The sequence below is a fragment of the Aptenodytes patagonicus genome, chromosome 10 (assembly GCF_965638725.1).
Source record: "Aptenodytes patagonicus chromosome 10, bAptPat1.pri.cur, whole genome shotgun sequence".
NCBI classification, from domain to species: domain Eukaryota; kingdom Metazoa; phylum Chordata; class Aves; order Sphenisciformes; family Spheniscidae; genus Aptenodytes; species Aptenodytes patagonicus.
In genome coordinates this window covers 24,111,869-24,125,378 of record NC_134958.1, presented here as the reverse complement: position 1 = coordinate 24,125,378, position 13,510 = coordinate 24,111,869, and the positions used below count along the sequence as shown (strand labels likewise).

General features: G+C 48.1%; 1 protein-coding gene across 4 annotated transcripts in view; it reads left to right on the top strand.

Moving 5' to 3' along the window:
* Nucleotides 1-13,510, top strand: part of CSNK1G1 (casein kinase 1 gamma 1) — a 112,736-nt gene that overhangs the window by 20,832 nt on the left and 78,394 nt on the right. For 3 of the 4 annotated variants that reach the window (XM_076348619.1, XM_076348616.1, XM_076348618.1), the window contains exon 2: nucleotides 586-693. The gene's annotated coding sequence lies outside the window, so the exon portion shown is untranslated. Of the gene's footprint in view, nucleotides 1-585; nucleotides 694-11,634; nucleotides 11,763-13,510 lie in introns of all 4 variants that reach the window. The other variant, XM_076348617.1, reaches the window with a different exon arrangement.

Below are 13,510 nucleotides of genomic sequence, written 5' to 3'. Positions count from 1 at the left end.
ATAGTTTCATTTTGGTTCAACCTTCACATCCCTGTTACAGCACACTCCCCCTCGGAAACTGGTGTTTGGGTCCTGTTCTGCCCTGTGGGCTGCGTGCTCTGGAAGGTGTTATTTAAGGGGAAAAGGCACAAACAAAAAATCCCCTTGTGCTTCCTTCTGACCAAAGTGCCTGGAGCATCGCAGGAGATGGAGCCAGCCTAGGGATGCTGTGTCACGGGAGTTCAGGTTTGGGAACCTGTTTCCCAAGGTGGGGAAACACAGTTTACCAAAAACAAAAATCAAAATTACTGAAGAGCCAGAAACATCTATATTTTAAGAAAACGCTGTCATCTTCTGAACTAAAATTCATGTTATTGCATGGAAAGCTATTAGTTTGCCCTGACATGGGGTAAGGAGAAATACTAGACTTTCCTGTAAGAAGTGGTGTTTGGCTCTTTCATCCACAGTATACTTGGAAGCCACTATATTAAACTGAAAACTGCAAGCAATGCTGCTTTTTTTTTTTTAGCAGAATAAAGCAAGATTGGAAGTTGCTTGTATGAATTCTTGCATTAAGACTTTCTAAAAATGCCCTTTCTTTTCCAGATTCACTACAGATATGACTGGCTGGCTGCTCTGCTGCTCCTGTGCCCCAGCACTTGCTACCCTGTGATTTCAGATAACAAACATAAGAAGTGAATTACAAAACGTGTGGTGAGTATCATGTGCCTTTGATATTCTGGAGCGTCTCAACATGCAGCTCAAATATTCCTTCCTAAAAAAACTCCCAAACAACCATATAGAAGGGAAGACACTATAAAATCCAGTAACTTTATAACCAGGGTACTTGAAATATCTGTCAAGCCTGTGGAAGGATGCTTAGAGACCCAAATGCAAGTTGTTCAATTCCTAATCCTTATTTCCATTTTGATATTTTTTTTCCTCTCAATTTTGTCAGCATTTTTCACCTGAAGTAACTTCTCTGGGAACTTGCATCCCTGATCTACTCTCCCTGGCTTTATTTTTAGAAACGTGTTGAGCTGAGAAGTAGGTAGCTGCAATGCTGCTTGTCAGTGATGAATATCTCCAACAAGGAAATTGGGTAAGATTAAAGTCAGGGAGAGTCCAAAGTCTTCCGTGGTGAACTGAAGCTTCTCTAAAAGTGCTTTAACTTTGTTACCGGGAGGAGAATTGATGTGCTCTGTATATAAGCGTTTGTTCCAGTGTGACAAGTAAAATATGGGCTAGGTTGCCTATTCTATTACAACTGACCTATGAAATGAGCAGAAAACTCAAAACCCAAGGTGTTGGGAAAATTTTCCTCTCCAGAAGGGAGAAATCAAAGGGAATAACATTTGTAGGTGAGAGTGTTTGACTGACTTCAGTGTGGATAGACACCTTGATTTCATGAAACAGGCAATAGTGATGAAAGTAAACAAAAAAGCAAGTGTTTTGATTTGATAAAGTGATGACCTTGAGAGCAGTGCAAGTCTCTGTTTGGCAGGAGGTTTTTTTGGGTGTACGTAATGAGTACTGCAGGAGTGAAACTGGCACTAGATTTCCCTTTCTAGACTTCTGAAAAAACATATGTATAGTGACAAACTATATTTCTGTTCAAACATAAGCTAGTGCAGACTAAGTGATACTGGTTAAGTAGTTGGAGCATTTTGTTTAGGGCCATAATTGCATATCATCCTTTGGGAATACTGTTTCTACTTTTGGACAAAATGATGTGAAAAAATATTCTTTCTAAACTAATTTCCATTTTGCATTGTGTATGTAGAAAGCTTAATGAGCTCTTGCTTTTTGGTAATTCCAGCTGAGGGGGGGGCAGATGGATGGACAATGGTTTCATCCTTTCAGCAGCTTCCAGCCTGGAGGAGAAATCTGTTTTCAATGTTGCTTGATATGGTATCTCAAATTGTTCTGCAGTTTCATCCCCTAAAACCGATTTATCTTTTTTGGTGCCAGTAGTAGGAGTGCCATTAATTGTTTGAAAAGTCTTTAGTTTGAGCAATTCAGACTGGTACAGTACAGTGCTTTTAATATCTTTGTATGAATCCAACGGAGACTATAGTCATCTGACTATGCTTCATTTTATATTGTTTTGTCTTAAAGATAAGCCCTGAAGTCTAAAGCTTTGATGTGATGTTGTGGAGGGTTTCTCTTGTGACTGAAGTCACTGGCTTGTTTTTTTTCTTCCTGCCTGTAAGATGTCTGGGATCTTGGGAACTTTTTTTTTATCAGATCAACCTATTTTGATGGGGTTTGGGATTGTAGCATGCTTTTTCACTTGGGCGAAGCTTCTACCCGACTCACAATGTCTAATTTGTTCCCCCCCCTTGTGTTCTGTTCAGCCACTTACACCTGAGGATGTGGATTCTTAGCACAGACTGCTAGGCAGCATGAATGCTAAATGATACAATGAGGAGACCCATCTTGTCTTTTTTTTTTTTAATATAGTAGAAGTTGATCATGCATTACTGAAATTCTTTATCAATTCCGAGACACTGAAAAGTGCTGCTGTCTCAGCCATGGATCTTGCTCCCAAGCTGTCTACACTTGTATTCTGTTTCTGCTTGCTTTTATTTTTCTGTATATTTAAATTTAATATTTAAAGAAGCTCTGATTTTCTCATTTCATGACTTCTACTTGCCCATACTCCTCTATAAGCTAGCACCCCGACTCATGTCATTACTTGTTCAAGGAGCATTTGTGTCTTCATCTGCGTGTTCCCTGCCTCAGGGTCCCCAAGCAGAGGTGCGCTGGCCTGAGTTCTTCCCAGCATTGGTGAAACCTGTGCCAGGTGCTTCCACTCCAGTGTTGTGCTCTGGAAACAGGTGTTGTCCATGCAAGTGAGGAGTTAGCTCTCAACTCTGCTGTGTTGGCCTCCAGTGTGCTTGGTGAACCATGTCCAGCTTGAGGAATCTGGCTTTAGGAGCAAATTTTTTTTCCTGGATGGCATAAACGAACAAGGGCAGCAGCGGCTGCTGGTAAATGGTTAAATTCCCAGCCTAAACAGTTGCTCACGTGGTACATCTCTGCTGTGCTCAGTAAGTGGTGTGTTGGAGTGGCTTTCTGCATAGTCGTAGACACAGTACATAGTGGTATGGGATAGACCTAGACCAATGGTGGCTTGCACGGGAGAACACTGTGCTGTCTAAGCGATTGGGGTTGACTGCAGAGTGGACCTCTCCAGGCAGTGCTGGAGGAAGCTAGTTGGAATCAGTCTTGGAGCCTATGTCAAAAAGCGGGAGACAGCAGTGAAAGCTGTGGGTGCCTCCGCTGTTCTTTGGCTGCGTATTGAGAGCAGTCCTGATGATGTGTGGTAGCTAAAATATCCTTCTGTACGCGAAGCTTTCTAGTTGTATTAGTCATCCATCAGGCTTCTGGATTATTTAAGTGCTGAATCTCTCCTCAAAGAACAGCAATATCTATTTGTAGAAAGGTACATAATGTGAAGTGCAATTCCAGTATATTAGAGCTGCGCTGCTTGAGATGGTCTCAGGAATGCTGCCTCTCCTGTTGTGGGACTTCGTGATCTGTAAAGCCCATATCAAAAATCTGTAATCTTACAAGGCTTCTAGTTGATCTTAGGGACTTGAATGGTGATGGCATTAGAGTGGCTTCTCAACTTTTTCCACAAAATCATGCCCCCTGTTTAGTGCAGCATAGCTTCAACTGTTGGGTGTTGGTCTCCAAACACTGATAAGCCCTGAGGAAAAAGGGACAGTGACCGAAAAGGTGCTCTGCAGTGTTAAAGAAAAATATTCTTCCACTAGGCATGGGGGAGCCCCTAACTCAAATAGTTAATGACCAAAACCATCTTCTATAACTCTTCAACTTGTGCTGACTCGATCTAAGTCTGAAAATGCCTAGAGCTGAACTGGTCCTTTTTTAAGCTATAATTCATCTGTCTCTGCTGTTTATGGAAAATCTTTAGGACAGCTGCTAGCTAGAAGGTTAATTACAATACAGCATGATTGTATTCTCATAAACTTAGAGAAAACTCGAATCTTTGTGGCTTTTGTAGTGCTTACGGGTTCACTTCATTGTATTCTAACCCAAAAATTAAACACAGGGTTTCATGTAATGTTTGAGGTTCATAGACTGGCAAAACGCTTGTTCTTGCTTATGCAGTCTGGCTTTTATGTAACTCATTATTTTTGCTCAAATGTTGCAGATAGTCTGTTTCCTCTAGCAACAGCCACCAGATGTTTAGCTGAACAAGACTTAATTCTTTAAAATTGACCTGTAAGAAATGTGTGAAGGCGAACACGGGGGTGGAACAATTGTATGTCAGCATGATTTCCATTTCCTTGCGAAAAAACCCAGTGCAAGCCTTGCGGTTTCATTCGAGCAATGATGGATCCTTATTTTTTGTGGTACGCTATGAGGCCTTTTCCATGGTTTTTAATGTTTCCATAAATGTACTGTTGGGAGGGGGGATGGGATCAAGCTGTTTTACAAGAATTAGCATTACTTGGGCAATTAGCACTGTATGGGCTAAGTCTTATCTGGCGGACATGCCACCATGCTGATCCTGCTATGGATTCTGGTTGTCAGCTAGGCTTCTTACCTACCTGTAGGTCTTCTGTGATCAACCCTTGTGCTTTGCTAGACTGACTCTGTTTCATATTTCCATGGGAAACCAACTCCTGTCTTGTCTTTACAGCTGGGTGAAAAGAGTGCCTCCATGTTCTACTGGGGGATGTGGGGTGAGTAGTCCTGATGGTGACTGCTAGGAGGTCCAAGCAGCTCTTGTCTCTGAAACATCCCCGTTCTAGGGCTCCAAGTAGCACTGTCCTTCCAAGAATGCTCTGCATGGGAGAAGACTGCACAGGGACTCTTCTGCTGGGGGTAAACGATCTGGTACCTGGATTCCTGGGTCTGTTTTCTCCTCTGGGTCCGCAGAGACTAGATGAATCAAAGCAGAGCTGTGCCACTTCCCTTCCCTTCCCCACAAGGGTATTTTGCTCCAGATCCCGTTGTGCTTCCCCTTGTTGTGCAGTTTGGACATGAAGACTCACAGAGGCGATCAGCTCCGGTGCAGGCGTGTCCAGTGGCAGATCGTGGCGTACAGGGGGGTTTCCTGAGCTGGGGAACCCACAGGGGAGTGCAGAGACCTGCTGGGAGCCAGCAGCTCTCAGGAGGGCAGCTGACGAGGCATGGGAGGGGCCAGGAGCAATGGCTGCCACCCCCCACTGCCACTAAAGGCAGCCCCAGGGAGCGCTGGCCACCAGGATGGGCAAACATGGTGTGGTGCGTCAGCTAGGGCGTGGCGTGGCAGTTTGCGTGGCAGTTTGAGGGAGGGTGTGCAGGGAGGGCGCCTCTTTGGAGAGGCATTCCGTGGGCCGAGTGGGGGACTCGGTGTACACATAACCCAGCAACTGGGCGCAGGCCAAGGGCACTCATCCTGCCCGACCCTCAAGGTAGAATGGTGGGCACTCGTCTGAGGGTGAAGGCCGTGGCTCCACCTGGGGGGTCTGCACCATCTACCCCAGCGGTGGCCGATGCCTCCATGCAGACGGAGCTGCTGAAGGGAGAGGCTGCAGTGCAGACCTCAGGCTGCAGGGAGTGCCTGGACCTCTCTCCTGGGGTAGGACAGTCTGCAGCGGACCCACAGCCTGCGGCCAAACAGCCAAAACCGCCCCCACCGACACACACAGAAGGGAGTGGGGGGGCCAATAATGCAGAAGAATGGATGGTTGCAAAGGCAAGGACCAGCAGGAGGAAGAGACTCCCCCCGAAGCCTGAGGTGCCCTTGCAGAACCGCTTCACCGCTCTGCAGGCTGAAGAGGAAAGTCCTGTCACACCAGGAGAAGCGCTGGAGCTGAGTAATGCAGCCCGATCTGCCCCCCGTACAACAACCAGCGCCACTAGGAAAAGGCGACGGGTGACAGTAGCAGGCGACTCTCTTCTGAGCGGTACGGAGGTGCCCGTTTGCCGACCGGACGCACTCTCTAGAGAGGTGGGCTGCATACCGGGGGCTCGCATCAGGGATGTCACCGAGAGGCTACCAAGCCTCGTACAGTCCACTGACTATTAGCTGCTGCTGCTGTTTCACGTGGGTACCAGTGACAAAGCCAGGAGCAGTCTGAGGATTATCAGGAAGGACTACAGAGCCCTGGGAGCGGCGGTAAGGGACTCGGGAGCGCAGCTAGTTTTTTCATCAATCCTGCTGGTCAAAGGGAAGGGGTTTGAAAGGGCCAGTCCAATCTGGCGAGTCAACAAATGGTTACGGGACTGGTGCCGCAGCCAGGGGTTCGGCTACTTACACCGTGGGACTCGCTTTGAGAAACCTGGTCTACTGGGGGCTGATGGGGCCCATCTGCCAGAGAAGGGGAAGAGCATCTTCGGTCATAGGCTTGCCAAGCTGGTGAAGAGGGCTTTAAACTAGAGATGCTGGGGGAGGGGAACCTCAATCCATCCCACTCCTACCAGTTTGATGCCAGGGCCAGCACTAGATGCCCAGAGCCTGGAGAAGGAACACAGGTCAGCAGGAGAGCGCTTGAAGAGCAGCATAAAGGAACTCCAGCCAGTAAGACAGCTTCATCGGGGGCCCAACTTCAATGCCTCTATACAAACACATGTAGCATGGGGAATAAACAAGAGGAGTTAGAGACGTGCGCACGCCTGCAGGGCTATGACCTCATTGGCATCACGGAGATGTGGTGGGATGGCTCCTGTGACTGGAGTGTTGGGATGGAGGGATACAGGCTCTTTAGGAAGGACAGGCAGGGGAGACGAGGAGCGGGTGTCACCCTCTATGTCAATGACCAGCTGGAGTGCACGGAGCTCTGCCTGGGGATGGATGAGGAGCCGACCGAGAGCTTATAGGTCAGAATGAAAGGGAAGGCAGGGACAGGTGACATTACGGTGGGGGCCTGCTACAGGCCACCTGACCAGGAAGACCAAGCAGATGAGGCCCTCTATAGACAGATAGGAGCAGTCTCACGCTCCCAAGCCCTGGTCCTCATGGGGGACTTCAACCACCCCGACATCTGTTGGAGGGACAGCACGGCAGGGCATAAGCAATCCGGGAGGTTCCTGGAACGCATCGATGATAACTTCCTTCTCCAAGTGGTAGAGGAGCCAACGAGGAGAGGTGCTATGCTGGGCCTTGTTCTCACCAGCAAGGAGGGGCTGGTGGGGAATGTGAAGCTCAAGGGCAGCCTGGGCTGCAGTGACCACAAAATGGTGGAGTTCAAGATCCTTAGGGCACCGAGGAGGGCGCACAGCAAGCTCACTACCCTGGACTTCAGGAGAGCAGACTTCGGCCTCTTCAGGGATCTGCTTGGCAGAGTGCCATGGGACAAAGCCCTGGAGGGAAGAGGGGCCCACGAAAGCTGGGTAATATTCAAGGATCACCTCCTCCAAGCTCAGGAGTGATGCATCCCAACAAAGAGGAAGTCGGGCAAAAACGCCAGGAGGCCTGCATGGATGAACAAGGAGCTCCCGGACAAACCCCAACACAAAAAGGAAGCCTACAGAGGGTGGCAGCAAGGACAGGGAGCCTGGGAGGAATACAGAGGAATTGCCCGAGCAGCCAGGGATCAGGTTAGGAAAGCTAAAGCCCTGATAGAATTAAATCTGGCCAGGGATGTCAAGGGCAACAAGAAAAGATTCTGTAGGTACACTGGGGATAAAAGGAAGAGGAGGGAAGATGTGGGCCCTCTCCGGAATGAAATGGGAGACCTGGTTACCCGGGACATGGAGAAGGCGGAGGTACTCAATGACTTTTTTGCCCCGGTCTTCACCGGCAAGTGCTCGAGCCTCACCGCCCAAGCCGCAGAAGGCAAAGGCGGGGACTGGGAGAATGAAGAGCTGCCCGGTGTGGGAGAACATGAGGTTCAAGACCATCTAAGGCACCTGAAGGTGCACAAGCCCGTGGGACCCGATGAGATCCATCTGTGGGTCCTGAAGGAACTGGCGGATGAAGCTGCTAAGCCACTATCCATCGTATTTGAGAAGTCGCGGCAGTCCGGAGAAGTTCCCACTGACTGGAGAAGGGGAAACATAACCCCCATTTTTAAAAAGGGAAAAAAGGAAGACCCAGGGAACTACAGGCCAGTCAGTCTCACCTCTGTGCCTGGCAAGATCATGGAGCAGATCCTCCTGGGAGCTATGCTAAGGCACATGGAGGACAGGGAGGTGATTCGAGACAGCCAGCATGGCTTCACCAAGGGCAAGTCCTGCCTGCCCGACCTAGTGGCCTTCTATGGTGGAGTGACTACATCAGTGGACACGGGAAGGGCTACAGATCTTGTCTGTCGGGACCTCTGTAAGGCCTTTGACATGGTCCCCCCCAACATCCTTCTCTCTAAACTGGAGAGGTATGGATTTGATGGGTGGACTGTCCGGTGGGTGAGGAATTGGTTAGATGGTCGCATCCAGAGGGTAGTGGTCAATGGCTCAATGTCCAGATGGAGGTTGGTGACGAGTGGCGTCCCGCAGGGGTCTGTATTGGGACCAGTCCTGTTTAATATCTTCATCAGTGACATAGACAGTGGGATCGAGTGCACCCTCAGCAAGTTTGCAGGTGACACCCAGCTGAGTGGTGTGGTCGACATGCCAGAGGGACGGGATGCCATCCAGAGGGACCTGGACAAGCTCGAGAAGTGGGCCTGTGTGAACCTCGTGAGGTTCAACAAGGCCAAGTGCAAGGTCCTGCACCTGGGTCAGGGCAACCCCCGGTATCAATACAGGCTGGGGGATGAAGGGGTGGAGAGCAGCCCTGCCGAGAAGGACTTGGGGGTACTGGGGGATAAAAAGCTGGACAGGAGCCGGCAATGTGCACTCACAGCCCCGAAGGCCAATCATATCCTGGGCTGCATCCAAAGCAGCGTGGCCAGCAGGCCGAGGGAGGGGATTCTGCCCCTCTGCTCTGGTGAGACCCCACCTGGAGCACTGCGTCCAGCTCTGGAGTCCTCAGCATAAGAAAGACACGGACCTGTTGGAGCATGTCCAGAAGAGGGCCATGAAAATGATCAGGGGGATGGAACACCTCTGCTATGAAGAAAGGCTGAGAGAGTTGGGGTTGTTCAGCCTGGAGAAGAGAAGGCTTCGGGGAGACCTTCTTGCAGCCTATCAGTACCTAACAGGGGGCTTATAAAAAAGATGGGGGCAAACTTTTTAGCAGGGCCTGTTGCGACAGGACGAGGGGGAATGGCTTTAAACTAAAGGGGGGTAGCTTTAGACTAGATCTAAGGAAGATCCTCCGTAGCTTGAATGTCCTTTTCTTCCAGTAAGATGTGAGACTGATACTCAAAGTAGTACCTCAAAGTCCTTTCCCTTGTGCTGCTAGCATCAGGTTCATCTTTTCAGTAACTTTCAAAAACTAGTGCATGGGGATACTTACAGTAAGGCTGAAATGAGCTCATGGGCCACGTGCTCACTAGCCACTAGCTGGGTTTTACTGCAGTCAGCAGCTGTAAACACCTTGCACAAGTTGCATTTATTTCTCTTTTAAGTACATGCTAGATAACTTCTTTTCAAAATGCTACCAAATATTTTGCTTCCTAAATATCTGCCAGTTTTGAAATTCACTGTTTCCTATTCTGTTTTCTCCTGGTGGGATGGGGGAGGGAGGCTGTGCTATGTCCCAGTGTTTCAAAAATGTTTGAGGGTGGAAGATGTGGCTGCAGTTTCAGTGAAAGCTGTTGCTATTGCAGTTAACACAAATGAAAGCCTTTATGTTCTTGGCATTCTGCTATTATACAGGACATGAAAAGAGCTACTGAAAATTACTAAACAACAGAGGAAGCAGAACTCCTCGAGAACATGCATTTATTTTGAGACGTTAGAGGAATCATAAACGTCCCATTGTCTGCAAGTTCCTTAGCTGTCCATTTAATGGAGCAACAGTGTGTGACAACCTGCTGCTGCTGAAAAGGATGATGCCATCTTCCAGTACCTTTCCTCGGGCTGTCTCTGAGGCTTTTTTTAACCACTCAGTAGGGATTCGGCTCGGGAACCTGATGGAAAGCTGTGCAGTTCTGGAGTTGGCTTGCTGAGAGGTCAAACGAGTGCCAGAGCTGGAGAGACTTGAGAGCATCTGACGGATGGAGGAGCAGGAAGATGCCTTTTAGGGTAGCTAGATGTTCAATGGGATAAGCCATCTGCTGTGTATGTACCAGGCATGGCTGTTCTGGTAACCTAGGGGCTACTCAGCTCTTCTAACCAGCTCATCTCTGTCTCCTTCAGCCCCTAGGAGACACCTAAAGCCTGGCCTTGACTCCCACTCTGTCGTTCCTTGTACCTAGGACATGGGCAGAGTAGGAAGCTGGGACCAGGCAAGGTCAGGGTGAGGTGCGTGGGAGTAGGGGAGGTGGTGGTACCTTCGGGCACTGCTCTGATCTGCCTGGGGATACTGGGTGTAAATCTCTCCCTCTAACTGAGCACTAGGCTTGGGAGTACTTGGACTCAGTGCTTCCCATTGCTTGCCTGTCCTGTGCTCCCCAGGTTGTAGCATGCCGGTGTGCTGCTGGTACCGTCTGTGAAGCTGTCTTGTACCTTATGGGCAGGGTGTTGCCTTGTAGTTGAAGAGCTGTGACCCTGACCTACAGCTGCCGACTCTGGGAGGCTCCTTTGGGCTGGAGTTGCCTCGTCTTTGCTTAATTTCAGGTTTTTAGCCTGTCTCAGCCTGGCCGTTACACTACTAAGGCTGCTGTAGTCTAGACTAATCATGGTTTGTTACATCCCTGGGGGTGGGGTGGAGGAGTCTGAACCGCTCTGTGATGTGGAAGCAGTGTTTCAGACTCGTGGGGTGCTGTAGAGGACTTGTGGAGCCATTTTGGGCTTCACCTGAAGGTGGGCCACTAGGAAAAGTGGATAGAAAATGTTACTGGGATAGACCGATGGCTCTCTGAGAAAGGTTTGCCTGCTGTTTACTTCCCTCAGGTCTTGAGAAATCTGGAGGTAAATGCCTAATTGTTTCACTTCTAAGGTTTTGGAGGTTTTTCTCATCACCTCGAACCCTCTTTCTGTGCTTCAGCACTTGCAGTTGCTTGAATATTAAACATGTCACCATGTATCTAAGCTACTATAAGATCAAAACCAGAAGCAGAGTACATATGGAGCTTTGACTCGCACCCAAACTCTGTGGTTGTACTGTCGTAAATAGATCTGTGAAAGCTGTTTTTGAGCGGTGCGTGGATGCTTAGTCTCACTGATTGCTTTCCTGGGGAAAAAACCACCACCAGGAAAACTAAAGCTTATTAATTGATACGATATGCATCTGATCAGCACATAGATCAGGTATAAGCTGCTTTCTTATATGTATACATGAATTGCAAAAATTGTTGTACAGTATAACTTGACCTTTCCTTAAAACAAACAAAACCCCACTGCTAACATGCACTTACCACAGTAATCCAGGAAATAATTCCTGTAAAAGGCTGTAAAATCTTAATCCTTTCACTTCCTCAGCATGCGAGTGTGTAAGAGAGGTCAGAGGAGATGCGGGCATTGTCACTTATATTTGGTAGCATTTCAGGGGAAACCAAAAGAGTCTGAGTGGTAATTAAGCCAACTCCTATGCAGTTGAACCGGTGGTGAACAGCCCCACTAATGAGCACTGGTTTGTTGGCTGCTGCAACTCAGCTGTGCTCAGATAAACTGCTCCTGGAATGGGCATCTTCTGTTTCCTTTCAGAAATCCTTTGGTCTGAGAGGTCCCAGGCTGTACTCTGCTGCATTTGCATGTGTGCCCAGTGGAAGAAGAGCAGATAAGCTTCAGATAGGGGCTGTCCTACTTGCTTCCTAGCCAGCTGACAGGTAATGGTAAGTGATTTCTAAAGGCAAATACATGGTCACTGTCATCTTCTCTTCCTCGAGTAGCAGCAGAGGCTTGCAATGTTGTAGTAAATCACTTGGAGTGCAGGCAATGACGCGAGGTCCCCTGGGGAGGTTGTGGCAGCTGTTGGACATCTGACTGGTACTTGTAGAAGTGGTCAAGCAATGATCCATCACAAACAAGGGTTTGACTATGTTTAGGTAGGCTGTTCCCTTTTCCACGTGCGGCTTCACCTTGTCCTGAGATACGTCCTGTAGAGGGATGATGGCCAGACCACCACGGTTGAGAGTTTATTCTCCATTTTCATGTTGAGTCTTCAGATGCTGGGAAGTCCATTTTTTGGCATTCCCTTTAAAAGGCAGCAGATGTCAGATTGTCCTCCGTGTTCTTCTCTCCTAAACTTTCTTCTCCAACTGAATGAGAATCAAATTGGTGCTGTTTTTGTGATTGGTGCAGTTCTTGTTCTTGCATATCAATGCAAATGTCACTTAGAAAAAGAAAAGACCTTTCTGATGTAGATGTCTAAGTTGGCCACGCTAAAATGTATCGAGTTTCAATTTTTTGGGGGGATGCTCTCTTTGGGGACATAGTGCTGGTCCTGTGAACAAGGACACTGATTCACCTCAAATGAGCTCTGGAGGCCGCAGGTTCAAAAAGAATAGTAGATACCTCACTTGATGCAAGCCGTAGAGCACTGTTCTGTGAGCTGTGGGTACCAGAAGGCTACATAGATTCAGAAAGAAGCAGGACGAGTCATTCAAGTGGGGAAAATCAGTCCAACATCACTGCAGTAGTATCACTGCAGGTCGTGAAATGGTCTTCAAGTCTTTAGCTCCGATACAGAGCATTGCTGTGTATTTCCTGTGCTTCTGTGGTCTTGGCTGGATGTTGCTACCGGCCACCTAAGATGGGGTATTGTGCCAAATGCACCCTCTGTGTGTCTTGGTGTGTTTGCTCATGCTCTGATTGCACCTGCACTTTCATGGCATGAATTTCTTCTGAAAAACCTCAAATGTCCTTGTGCCACCTGCCGGTTTTTACAATCTGACTGAGAGGACTAAGCTGTAAATGGCATGAATTTTCTTTCGCATGCGGCGATTCAAAGGGATGTTTTGTAGCTGACTATGGAGCCATTATCAGGTTTCAAACCACAAAAGATGACTCTTGAAAAGTGCCTGATGTACAGGCAAATACTGGGCGTTGTATATAGATGCTATCAAGAGGTGCTGTCTTTCCTCGTGGAAGAACTGCCTTATAGGCTAAAGAATTGGGCTTGTTTTTCAGCTTTCTCAAGGTTACATTGTTTGTGTGAAAGGGGAACAGGCACTGTAATGAAGTAATTAATCTTGAAAATATGGTTTAAAGATAGTGCCTAAAGGTGATCTGTAGTTGCAGGAGGCAGGGTTTCAGCAATGAATTCTTAGAGGCTCAGCTGTTTCTTAACTGAAGATCTGGTGGTGGGGATGGATTTGGATGGGAGGTTGGTGCCTTTCAGAGGACACAAAGACACTTGGTAGTGTAAATACTTTGCCTTCTCCCATGGTTAGGAGGTAAGTCTCTGCACGGAACAAAAAAACCCCCACTTCTTGTTTTAGATCACGATATTAAAGCTAATAGGGTGGAATAAGGTGTCGTCTCTCTGCTCAACAAGATTGGTGCTTGTGAAATAAATGCTAAAGCTCAAAGTGAAGAAATCTGCCAGCCGTAACTAGTCCAAGGCCATGTGTTGCAGGGC